This window comes from Equus caballus, chromosome 9 (assembly GCF_041296265.1).
Source record: "Equus caballus isolate H_3958 breed thoroughbred chromosome 9, TB-T2T, whole genome shotgun sequence".
Lineage (NCBI taxonomy): Eukaryota > Metazoa > Chordata > Mammalia > Perissodactyla > Equidae > Equus > Equus caballus.
Genome location: NC_091692.1, coordinates 68,394,420 through 68,408,286, shown reverse-complemented (window position 1 = coordinate 68,408,286; position 13,867 = coordinate 68,394,420). Strand labels below are relative to the sequence as shown.

At 37.4% G+C, this 13,867-nt stretch overlaps 1 pseudogene; it reads right to left on the bottom strand.

Moving 5' to 3' along the window:
• The window catches only part of LOC111775095 (large ribosomal subunit protein uL13m pseudogene), a 29,825-nt pseudogene extending 19,909 nt beyond the window's left edge, over nt 1–9,916 (bottom strand).
• Nucleotides 9,917–13,867: the final 3,951 nt, after the last annotated feature.

The window sequence follows — 13,867 nt, the reverse complement described above, 5'->3', positions numbered from 1 at the left end:
TGGGTTCTAGAGAAGATTATTTTAGTTGGTGGTGGGTTTTGTTTGTTAGTGTTTAAAAGTAGAACATATTCAAGTGTGCTTACTGGCTCCAAGAAAAGAGGCAGTGGCAGCAGAGGAGAGGTTAAGGATATATGAAAAATAGGGAATAAATTATAGAATTTGCCAGATTAAAAGGCAAAGATGAGATAAAGAACATAGGTGGAAGGGTTCTCTTTGACAGGAGCGGGACATCTATTCTACTGTGAACAGTAAGAAGAAAGTTCAGGTACATATGGAAGAGATTGGATGGATAATGAGAGTAGAGGGAGACAGTAATCTTCTGAGAGAGGAAGAAAGTGGAATAATAGGAGGTTTCTATAAAATTCATTTATTCCACAAAATTTATTGACTCCTTCCTATATCCAGGTTTTTCCCTCTGCTGAAATACATGAGTGACCGTAAGCAGACAAATGCCTTAATCTCATGGAACTTACATCCTAGTGGGGAAAGCAGACAACAAATAAATGAATAAAAAAAAAATGTCAGGTGGAGATAAGAGCTAAGAAGAAAAATAAAGCAGGGAAATAGACAGACAGTAATGATAAGAGGGTTGTTGGAAGATGATACTAATTTAGTTAGGTTAGAAAAACAAGCCTCTCTCATAAGTTGACATTTGAGAAAAGACCTGAATGAAGTTACGGAGCGAGACTGCAAACAACAAGGAGACGAGTTTCCCAGTCATAACGAACAGCAAGAGCAAAGACCCTGAAGAGGGAACATACTTTGAGTGATTAGAAACAAGGAGGGGGCTGATGTGGAGCAGAGTGAATGTGGGGAGAGGGCTAGAAAAGGAATGAAAGAGCTTGGAGGGATGAGTACAGGTTGATCATATAGGTGTTTGAGAAAAGATGTCAAAGTTTGAAGTAGCTGTTACGGGAAACAAAATAGCATGTTGACTTAGGACAAATGAAAGCACTGACAGACAGCATCAAAAGCCCAGCTGAGGTTATAGATTAGGAATTTTTAATGATGCTGAACTAGGAAGTTGTTAAGAGCAGAAAATGCTTAGATTAACTCAAAGCTAGGGCTTCATATTGTGCGATAACAGAAAGAAAACAAGGCAAGAGATTTGAGAATTGTGTCAAGTGAATGATTCAAGTGATAGGCCCTGGGGTATATAGGTAAGAGAATAAAGTTAGAAGAGATCACATAGTTTGGGGAAAAATGAAATTGTATCTTTATATAGTTGCAGAGTAGGTGTGCAGAGAAGAGAAAAATGACAAAGCCTGATTTGTGGTCAGAGAGTGACACATTGGATATTAAGAGGTAGGCAATACATAAAGATACCATATGACCCAGCAATTCCACTCCTAGGAAGATACCCAAGAGAAATGAAAATATATGTCCATACAGAAACTTGTACATGAATATTTATAGCAACGTTATTCACGTTAGCCAAAAGGTGGAAACAATGCAAATGTCCACCAATGGACAAATGGATAAACAAAATGTGGTATATCTATAAAATGGAATATTATTTGGCCATAAAAAGGAATGAAGTACTGATACACGCTACAGCATGTATAAACCTTGAAAACATTATGCTTAAAGAAAAAGAAGCCAGTCTCAATACTACATGATTCCACTCACAGGAAAGTTCAGAATAGGAAAATCTATATAGACAGAAAGTAGATTAGTGATTGCTCATGGCTGAGGGGTTGGGGAATGGGGGTACAGAAGCATGATAGCTAAAGCATACAAGTTTGCTTCTTAAGGTGATGAAAATATTCTAAAATTGACTTGTTGTGATGGTTGCGCTTGCCTGTGAATAAACCAAAAATAAATTGTACACTTTAAATGGGTAAATTTTGTGGTATGTGAATTATATCTCAATAAAACTGTTAATAAAAAAGAAGTAGGCAATAAATGGGACCATGATGAAGACATGGAAGTGGGCTGCTAAACTGGGATGGAAATGAAGGTCAAGGAACTTGAAAACTAAGATATGGAATGAGACATCTACATAGACATTGACATAGGATGATATGGGATTAAAAGAGACAGAGTGAGTCAGATGCCAGAATCCTTAGTGAATGTAGGAGAGTCACTAGGATTTCAACAGACGTCAGTGATAAGCAGAAAGGGTGGCAGTGAACTATATGTCATTGAGCTACAAAGAGATGGTGTTTGTTGTTTGTCTTTGTTAAAACTTTTTAAAAAACATATAGTTTCGATGTCAATCAGAAGTAATAAGAATGCATGGTAACTTACACAGGTGTGAGAGTGGGATAATAAACACCCTCCACTTGAGAGAGCTTCAAGGTCTCAAATGTCCCCTGCTTCAATTAATGCAAGGATGAACCTAGAGCATTTGGTGAAAAATTCAGGCTCCTTCAGGAGGATTTTCTCTCTTCTTTCCTTAGCTTTTTTCTCTCCTTGCTTCTTTTTTGGAACAAAAAAAGTTCCAAAGGCTATAAAGAATTTAGCACAGAGGAAAATAATAGAAAGATGAGTTGGAGTAGGGGAAAGGGGAGGAAACATTGAACTTAACAGAGATGATGATAAATGAGACAAATACTTGAAGTAACTCGTATTTTGAATGGTGCCAAAGGATGACACGGAGGAGAAGAATGAAGAGATTCACTGGTTTTGAAGTAGCTTGAAGTTCTGGAATGAACAGACTAGATAATGCTTGATATCTGTGGAATGGCAAAGCTAGATCTTTTTTTTCAGCAACTGGCTCGTGCCTGGACTCTGTTAAGGCACAAAATGTGCCGTGCACTGGGCCATTCACTGGGATATCAACATAAATAAAACACAGTCCTGCATTTAAAAAACTCCCTGGTTATTAAGGCAATAAGCCACAATGGATAAATCTGGAAGGCATTTTCAAAATTTTTCATTAAGTTCTACTTTACATTCAATGAAATGCACAAATCTTAAGTGGAGTTTTTCGATATTTAGCCATGTTGTTGTATGTATCAGTAGTTCATTTCTTTTTATTGTTGTTCCATTGTATGAATATATCTGGTTTATGTAATCATTGTTCTCCTGTTGATACATGCCTGGGTTGTTTCCAATTTGGGGCTATTACGAATATAGTAGTTCTAAACATTCAAGAACAAGTCTGTGGATGGATGTTTCCAGTTCTCTTAGGTAAATAACAAGGAGTGTAGCTGAGTCATAGAGTACATATATGTTTAACTTTTTAAGAAATCGCCAAACTATTTTCCAAAGTAGTTGTACCATTTTGTACCCCCACCAACCATGTAAGAGAATTCCAGATGCTCCATATCCTCTAAACGCTGAGGTATTGTCAATCTTTTGTCAATGTGTTTTAATTTGCGTTTCCCTGAGGATTACTGATGTTGGGCAGTTTTTAATGTGCTTATTAGTCGTTCGCATTTTTTGTGAAGTGTTTGCTCAAATATTTTGTCCAATTTTTATGCAATGATATGCCTTATTATTACTGAATTATATGAATTCTTTATATACTTTGACTATAAGCCCTTTGTCAAATGTACTTGTTATAAATATTTTCCCCTAATCTGTTTATTTTCTTAACAGTGTCTTTTGATGAACAAAAGTTTGTGATTACAATTAAATCCAATGTATGGTTTCTTTATCCTTTCTCAAAATCTTAGCCTACTCCATGTTCATGAAAATATTTTACTGTCTTTTACTCTACAAGTTTTATAATTTTAACGTTTACTTATAAATCTATGATGCATTTCAAATTAATTTTTGAGTACGGATTGAGGTAGTAATTGAAGTGTTTTCTAATTTGGATATTCAGTTTTTCTTGCACCATTTGTGAAAAGATTTTCCTCTTCTCATTGAATTGCTTTGATGCTTTTGTTGAAAATTATTTGATCATACATGTGCAAGTCTATTTCTAGATTCTATATTTTAATTTGTCGGTTATTTTACTCATACCACACTGTCTTTACTACTGTAGGTTTAAAACATATCTTGAAGTCAGGTATGTCTAATTTTGTTAAAAGATATTTTGGACGTTCTAAGTTCTTTGCATTTCCAAATACATTTTAAAATCAGTTTGTCTATATTCTTTAAAAGCCCACAGGGAATTTAGATAATTTGTGATTATATTGAATACACACACACATATATATATATAAAATTGGGGGGAGAATGGAATATTGAGTCTTCCAATCAATAAATATAGTATTTCTTTCTCCTGCTTAGGTCTTTTGCCTTTTCTCTCAGCGCTGTTTTGTAGTTTTCAGTAAAGCAATATTTTGTGCAACTTTTGTTAAATTAATACATTAGTAGTAATGGTTTCAACACTATTGTAAATGATATTTAAAAATGTTTTAACTTCTAATTATTCATTGTCTAACATATTTGAGAGGAAAAACTGGTGGAGCTTAGAAGCGCTATGTACAGGAGTTGGGAATGGGAGTTAAGGCAGCTGGGAGGAAAGTATCAAATTCTAAGTCTATGCCTCTACATCCTGGGGATCAGAAAAATCTGCTGGTAAATTCTGAAACAAGTTGATTTAGGATAAAAAAAATTGTTTTTTTCCCTTATACTTTCCTTCTTCTGGTTTTGGTTGGTGTAGATTCTCAGAATATCTATAGATATTTTTGTAAAAATTGAGAAGAGCAATTCCTTCTGCAGGAAATAATGATTAAACTTAAAATCTTCTACAAAACAACACTTCAAAATATTGAGACATGATACAACTAAGAACAGTTTTTATATGACACACCAAACTAACCTGGTTGCTCCATTCACCCAGAGCACAAGGCTGGCTCCCTGTGTTAAGTATATTGGTAATACTCAGAGGCTTAGCATAAGAACAGAAAATTATTAGCAAGCAGAACCTAACAGATGCCATGCCCTATTTTGAGTGTGTATTTGTACTCTCTATCACCTAATACTCCCAGTGATTGAGTGCATCCTGTAGAAGAAATTTTTATTTGAAAACTCAGCACCAACCTTATTATAAACAACTGGAGCGGCATTAAATGCTTTGGCAGGCAGAAATGAGCATAGAGATTTTATGCTCCTGAGTACGATGAGTAATTTTTGCTAAATATAAGTTGCTATGTTAAATCAATATGCTGAGTTTCCAGCTATTGAGAACATGTATCCTATTAATTGATCAGGAGAATTTCCCAGAAAATTCTGAACATCTTTTTTGAGAACTCTGCTGTCTACCACTCTAATGATCTTTCATCAGGTCCATTTTCTTTGGACAATGATGTAACACAGAAATTTATTCAACTCCCTACATCTGGATAGAAAAGCAGGGAATCTAGGGTTAACAGATCTGCTCTAGGACACAAAAATGAGGCTTATAGTAAGGCAAACAGATTTAGAAAAGGAATGAAAAAAATGTGAAAATAGAAAAAGATGAGAAAAGCAAGGTAAGATGTTTTCTGAGTGAATAGAAATTTGCAGGTTCTAAAATTCCATCAAGCATGGCCGTGCTGGTTGAGCAAAGATCTTTATAATAACACATGGTTATATTATTATCCATCCCCTACTTTCTCTGATAAATTAGTTTCAACTCTGGCTGAACAAATGGATCATATCAGAACTTTTCAAAATTTCAGATTCCCAAGCCCAACATAGACTACTGAATCAAACTCTAGGAAGGCGGGTCCTGGTGGTCTATGTGTTTTTAAAAGGTCTCCAAATTAAATGAAGGTTATTTAAAATTATTAAGAATCATAGAAATAAAACTATTGTGTTTAGCTATGGAGGCAACCACTGAAGGACTGAATAGTGAAACAGTGAAAAGTGAATTCTTCTGGGGTGCGATTCTACACGCAGACGCATAGGACAAGAGATTTACTTCTCATGTTCTAGCTCTCTATACAGTTTGATTTTTTTTTCACCATGTGCACATATTATTTTAAATAATTTTTAAAAACAATTAAAATTAAAAATAAAGCTTGGGGCCAGCCCTATTGCCTAGTGGTTAGGTCCAGGGGGCTCCCCTCCCATGGCTCTGAATTCGTGGGTTCGGACCCCCAGCATAGACCTATGCCACTCATCAAGCCATGCCAAGGCAGTGACCCAAATACAAAATAGAGAAAGATGGGCACAGATATTAGTTCAGGGCCACTCTTCCTCAAGCAAAAAAGTGGAAGATTGGTAAGAGATGTTAGCTCAGGGCCAATCTCCCCCACCAAAATAAATAAATAAATAAACAGATAAAGTTCACCGGGTGACTCTAAAAAAGAGGGAGATTTGGGAAAAATTTCTCTAAGATGAGTTTTAAAGAAGTGAATGGGACAAAACAAATAAACTATGCAAAGATTTGCCCATAGGAAACTCAACTGTTAATTCACAAACACCCTCTCCCTCAGGATGGGTATTTAGCTCTCATGACTAGTATGGCCATACTAATTGTATAAATATCTAAATATTTTCCTGCCAATTGGTAATATGACCTTTCCTCTGATACCTAAGACCCTCTCAATCTACCCAGTTTCCAAAAACTAAAAAGTTAATGCCATACCAGGTATAGCAAGATGTCTCCAGGATGCTGCCCAAGACCTCTGACTGATGTCTGTTTGGACCGATCAGGGCCTCACTGGATGCTCAAAAATACGAATGGTACACCTGCTTTCCTTTTATCCCTACAGACTGATGGTTAAGTTAACTGTATGTGCTAAAGCTAACTAAGTTTTTTATTCCATAAAAAAATTGAGGAAGTCTGCATACACTTAAAGCTAAAGCTTACCCAGTTTGACATTCTGGAGGTGCACAACGAAAGGAAGGAATAAATGAACACATGAATGAATTATTCAATGCACAGTATAAAAGAACTTTATCTGAGCTGGGGAAACCACATTTTCTTTGAAATATTGGTATCCAAAAGTGGAACAAAAAGCAAGACAATCGGGGAGCCAGTTGTCTTGATTGTGTTAATAAAAGACTGAGTCTTTTTTTGGTCTGTGAAGGACAACGCCAGGGTCTATATAACAAATTGCTACCGTTTAAATCTTCAGAGCCTTGCCAATGAGTGCTTCAGCAGTCTACTACAATGCACAGCAAGAGCGATTGCCAAAGGGTCAAAGAGCATCCCAGGGGGATTCAGACATATACGCAGGCCCCAGCCCAGCCTGCCAGCTTGACTCCCCGCCCCCACTCTATTGATCATGACTGGGAGCCTTGATTTTTACGGCGTTTATTTGACTTTGTAAAGTTAAGTTTTAGAAAGACTAGCAGGCTCATGCCAAACCTGAAATGTTTTCTTTTTTAGTCAGAAGGCAATGCCCCAAAAGATTTTTGTTCAGGCAGTTGAAGATACAGGTGAAGGAGAGAAACATTTTTTAGAGACTGCTGGGGCTCCTTGAAAATCTAGATGCTTTGGAAGTATTCCTGTGGTTCTATATGGCATTAGGGGGCTTTAAGGGGTATAAGGTAACTTTAAGCAGTTCTAACTCAATTTCTTTGTCCAATAATGTTCATTTACTACACTCTTTTGCTGCAAACTGTGTTTGTGAGATTCCCCCAAGTAAGCTGTGAGTTCCTTAAGAGCTAAGAAAATGTCTTCCATCTTTATATCCACTGCAACTGGCACACAGAAGTTATTTGACCAAAGTTTTTGGAATTGAATGGAATAAAGTGGAAGTGAAAAGGAAGAGGATAAGAATGATATTTAGGAAATTAATTAAATTTTTTGCCTCTTTTTGATTCTTTAAGTGGGATAATATCTGTAATCTCATCTCATGACAAAGCATAATTTCATAGGAATATCTTTTGGAAAATACCTTAAATCTTTTAGACAAAAGATTTTGGTAGGCAGAATGCTCCCCCTGAAAGACGTCCATGCCCTAATCCCTGGAATTTGTGAATAAATCACATGGCAAAGGGGCTTTGCAGAAGTGACTGAAGTTACAGGGAGATTATAAGTTATTATCCACTTTGGCTGAATCTAGTCACATGAACCGTTAAAAGCAAAGAACTTAATTTGGCTGAAGTCAGAGACATTCAAAGTGTTAGAAAGACTCAACTCACCATTGCTGGAGAAGGCCACATGCAAAGCATAGCGAAGGCACCTGGGCAGCTCTGGGAGCAAAAACCAGCCCCTGTCTGACACCTGCAAAGAAACAGGAACCTCAGTTTTATGAACCCAAGGAACCGAATTAAGCCAGTGACCTGAATGAGTTTGGAAGTGGTTTCTTCCACAGAGCCTTCAGTTAGGAAGGCAGCCATGTAGACAACTTGATTTTAGCCCAGTAAGATATGTGTCAGACTTCTTTTCTTGTTTTTTTTTTTGGAAGATTAGCCTTAAGCTAACGTCTGCTGCCATTCCTCCTCTTTTTGCTGAGGAAGACTGGCCCTGAGCTAACATCTGTGCCCATCTTCCTCTACTTTATATGTGGGATGCCTGCCACAGCATGGCTTGACAAGTGGTGTGTAGGTCTGCACTCAGGATCTGAACCAGTAAACCCCAGGCTGCTGAAGCGGAACATGCAAACTTAACCTCTGCGCCACCAGGCTGGGCCCTGGTGTCAGACTTCTGACACAAAAAACTATGACATAATAAATAGGTTTTGTTTTAAGTTGCTAAAGTTTTAGCAAATTGTTACAGCAGCAATAGAAAATTAACACAATGATGCAGTGACTGTATAATTCTCCCATTTCTAAATAATTTGGAACTTAAAAAGTTTAATTGCTCTTACTGTAATGAGTGAAATAAGTGAATTGCCATATTTTGGCCTCCTCTTTGTTTGGAAAAGCACGTGAGTTCTTAATGAATTCATTTGTTCAGCAAATACTTATTGAGAGTCTATATGTATCAGGTACTGAGAAATGGTCTGTGAATGATGATATCAATATAGGTTACACCAACTACTTTAGGAGAAGAATTGGAAGTGATTAGATTATTTAGTGCTCAAGTAGTTTATCTGTAAAAAAAAAGGAAATGTTACTAACATTAATCATATACATAAGCTAGGACTAGCCATATTATCCCTCTGGATATAGTTTATGGTAAAGTGAAGAAGGGGCAATGAAACAGTGTTTCCCAGTGTTCTCTGGCATACTGGTGCACCTGGCTATGTGAGAAGTATTGTGTTGGGGCTGAGGAGGAAGAGAAAAGGGTTCTGTGATCAGAAGAGGACTTTTATAGACTCCCACTACCCCTTCCACTTACCTACCAATATCTGCCCCCACGAACTCTGCCTTCCTACCTGTTACCATAAATGAACTGTGTGCTGCCATCTAAAGCCAGAACCTTACTTGTGCCTATAGGAAAATTGTGTAGCAAGTCCCCCCTCTTCTCCATCATCAGTTTCTCACTCTTCTGGATCATTGTCATAAGAATACAAGTATACGAGTCTTTCTTACATCTTAAAGGGAAAATAAAAAAACTTCCCTTGGCCCTACTTCCCTCCTACCTTCTCTTTGATGCCATTTGCAACAAAACTCCTTGGAAGACTTGCTATACTTATGTCCAATTAGCCCTCTTCCAGTTTTTTCCTAAACCCACTTCATAAGGGTTTTGACTCCATCATTCTTCCAAAATTACACTTGTCAAGGTCACCGATGATTCCACATTGCTAAATCCAACGTTTAATTCTCAATCCTTATGTTACTTGGCCTGTTAGAAGCATTTGACGCAATTGCCACTGTGACCTGCTTGAGCGAGTGTCATCGTTTGTCCACCAGGACACCATATTCTCCTGGTTTAGCTATCTCCTTGGCTGCTTCTCAGTCTCCTCTGCTGGTTTGTCCCCTTCTCCCCAGCCTCTTGATATTGGAGGCTCCAAGGTTTACTCTTCCACTCATTTCTGTTTTTTACTGACACAATCTTGATGACCTCTTCAAGTTTCATGTCTTCAAATATAATTGACATGTTGATTGCTTCCAGATTTGTATCTCCAGTTAAGCTCTCCCTCCTGAACTTCTGACTGATACATCTGACTGCCTTCCCAGCATCTCCAGGTTCCATGTCTATGAAAGATCACAAACCCAAAACCAAATTCCTGATCTTTCCCTGAAAAACTAGCTTTACATACAGCCTTCACAACTCAGTTGATGAGAACTCCATCCTTTGAGTTCCTCAGGCTGAAATCCTGGAAGATATCTTTGACACTTCTCTCTCTCTTTCATACTCCCCATGTAATCTGCTAATTCTTTTGGTTCTACATGCAAAAAAGTTGCACCACTTGCACCGTCTTGACTGCTATCCTCCTAGTCAAGATCACAATGATCCCTCACGTGGATTACTGCAATGGACCCCTAATGAGTTTCCTTGTTTCTGTCCTTGCAACTCTATAGTCTATTCTCAACACAGCAGCCAAAATGATCTTTTTACAGCTTAAATATGTTCAAGTTATTTCTATGGTCAAAACCTTTCAGTAGCTACCCATTTCACTTAGAGAAAAAGCCGAAAGCCTTCAATGGCTTGCAAAAAACTCCAGGAGCTATCCTCTCTCATCTCTTCACCTGTGACTGTCCCTTTTGATCATTTTTCTTCAGTCACAATGGCCCCCTCACTTTTGTTTGAACATCAGACCTGCTCTTGCCTTAGCCTTGGTTGTTCTCTCTGACTGAAATGCTATTCTCCCAAGTATCTACTTGTATAATTCCCTTACCTCTGTCAAGTCTTTGTTCAAATGTCATCTTCTCAATGAGGGCTTTCTTGACCACCACATGAGATACTGAATGAAGTCTGTTCCCATCCCTGCACGAACTCTCTTAATTCCCCTTACATGCCTCTAATTTTTTATAGCATTTATCATTTCTATCATATTTTATAAATTACTTATCCTTATGTTTATTGTTTATTCCTCACCTCAAGCTTCCAACATGCAAGCCTCATGAGGACAAGATTCTTGGTCTATTTTGGCACTGATCTATCCCAAGTACCTCTGACAGAGCTTTGCACATAGTAGGTACATAATAAATATTTCTTGAATGAATAAAATATATATTCAAAGTTAATTGGGTTTGTTTACTGAAGAATTTCTCAAGGCCTTTAATATACTGATGAGATCTGAGAATCTCCCAACCAAATATAGTGTGCAATGTTTTCCACACTTATTTGGCCACAGAACTCATTTGTTACATAATACCTACTAACATCTCACAATACTTGGATTCCACAGTTTTTAAAAAAAGCTACATCACATAATTTTTCAGGTGCCTTCTATCTATAAAATGTATTCCACCAGGAAACGTTTTGCAATCTTAAATTGCTAGGCATGCCCTGTCGGTGCTATTTGTTAACTGATTTACTCTACTTAGAAAGAAGTAATGCACTTTCCGAGTGGCACATAAGGCCATCCAGTCAGAGATGCGAAGTAGATGAATTTTACCTTCACTTGTCTCTTTTGTGCACTTTCCTCCTGCTTTCAGTGCATTTTACTTCTGAAACCTGCAATGCTCCAATTAGTTATAGAGTTTTCAGGCCTGTTAGAGACTCTTAGAAATGATAACATATTCTTGTCATATTAAAAATGAAGAAACCTAGGCAGCGAAGGGATTTTTCCCAGGCTCTCACTGTTGGAGCCCCATGAACCAGGCCCAATTAAAACGGCCCACTACATCCAGGATAAATACAGTAGCGTATTATGTATTATACTCCAAACTTACCCAGTGCATTTTTCGCTTGTTATCAGACACTGTACCAAAATCCTTTTCTGATCCCTCCCTTCATAAATATCTAACAACTTCACTCTGATTATGACACTAATTACATATTAGCATCTCCTCTTGGAGATGCTATATTACCTCTGGGTAATTTATAGCACCTTAAATATGAAAAAATAATTCTCAAATTTCTACAATAACACATGTTCCGACTAATTAATATGATCTTTGCCACTACATCATTTTTAAAGACATGTAATTACTTCTTCCATTTTAAAGAAAAAAGAAAAAACTTCTCCTGGCCCAACTTCTCTCTCACCTTTTCTTTGGTCTCATTGTTAGCTAGACTCCTTAGAAGAGTTGCTATAGTCCATGTCTGCTCGGTTCTAGCCGAATGGACACACCTGTCTTCGGATATCTCAAAATCAGGAGTGTTTCCAACATTTGCTTCTCAAGATGCTGATCCTTTCAATTAATCTACTAATTTTCTAAACATTGAAGATAACTTAGCTGAATGTGTTCTTAATTCCAACTCCCTTGGGAAATATTTTAAAAGAATACCAGGGGGAAACATGAAGAGGACTGAGGAATTGTTGCTGTGGGAAATTGATTCCTTGTAGAACATTCTTTTGTTTAAGAAATGCTTTTGAGCCCCTATTTGCCTTTTGGGGAGTCTGGGAAAGAGAAACGAACAAAGTTTCTGTTTTTAAGGATTGTCCCAGCTAGTGGAGAGGGATAGAAAAATAAACAAATAGCTAAGTGGTGCTAAATGCTACAAATAAAGATAAAAAAGATGACATCCTTAGAAGATCTGAGAATCCATTTAGATTAGGCGCTCAGGGATGGCTTAGGAAGTGTCTTTAATCTGGATCCAAACAAGATAGCAAGTCTCTTAAAAGAGGTGAGGGAAAAGCTCTCCAGGAGAGAAGAGGGTTCTTCAAAGGCTGAAAGTGGGACTAAACTGGGTGCCTTCAAGTAAGAGAAGAAAGGAATGAGACTGTAGCTTGTGAATAAAACAAAACACAGTGAGAAATGACGAGAGTGGTCAGTAGAGGCCAGACCCAGTGGGACCTGGAGGCCAAAGAAAAGAGTCTGAGTTTTATTCTTAGTGGATTGGGAAGCCATCAGAGAGTCTTAAGCAGGTAAATGATATGGTCTGATTTCTTCTCTTCGAAAAAGAAATTGCTCTGGCTTCTGTGGGGAGACCAGATAGCAAATGGGAGGGGTAAGAGGAAGTTGTAGGAACTGGAGTTTGCCCAGCACACCTCCAAATACATCATGAAGATCTATTTTCTCTGTACTTAAGATTTCCCTGAGTACACCTAATGAGAGGCTTGAGTAAGTGTAAGTAATTTTATCTTGTTCTGCTTTTGTCTAAAACATTAAGCACTCATTTTGAAAAGAAATTGGATTTTCTTGTAATGAACATAATAATGAGTAAGTTTTTTGTTTCTGGAAAGAAAGGAAAGGATATAATGGTCTCTTAATTTTGTATATCAGGCTCCCGAAGTACTTAAATCACCATCATTATCACTACTGCTCTCATCTCACAGACTTAAAGTTGCCCAGGAATACATAGCACTGTGTGTACCTAACCCTACAAAAGTCCAACTTCACTTCATAATATGTCCTGGGAACCCTGGAAGGTTCTGAAGATACTGAAGTAAATAAGGCAGAGTCTCTGCTCACACAAAGTTCAGAATTCAGGCATGGAGACAAGACTGTAAACCAATAACTGGACTAGAACATGTGTTTTGGGAAACATGATGAGGAAATAAACATCTGCATGCGGTAGAGAGGGGTGGAAAGCTTGTTTAGGGAGGATTATTGAGAAAATGAGATATTTGAGCTCTACTCAAAGAGCAGCAAACAAGGGTAGAAAGAATGGAACCTTCCCTGGAAGGAATCACAAAGCAAATCATGGAGACTTTGAAAGTGCAAAGTGTGTTAGGGAAACAGCTAGTCCTACTGTGGGGCTCTGGCTCAGACCTGCTTCACCACGCTAAAGAAAATCAGCTGTATTGTTGCAAAAGTAAGTTCACAGTGAAATAGTTTCACAGTGTCTAAAACAGGAAATTCCTTCCTTCACTTTAAGATGGTTCCTATTTAGTTGCTTCAAAAATTGAATTTAATAATTTCTTAGGAGAAACGTTTTTAAACTACATTATCTTATTTCTTGCCACATGAGGAGTAAGCTTCACATTAATCTCTCCTTTAATGCATCTTCTTTTAAACTTATTAATATTGCATTCTGGTTCTAGCGTTGAGTGTGACATCTTTCTTGTTTCATATTTTCATTTTTTCAATA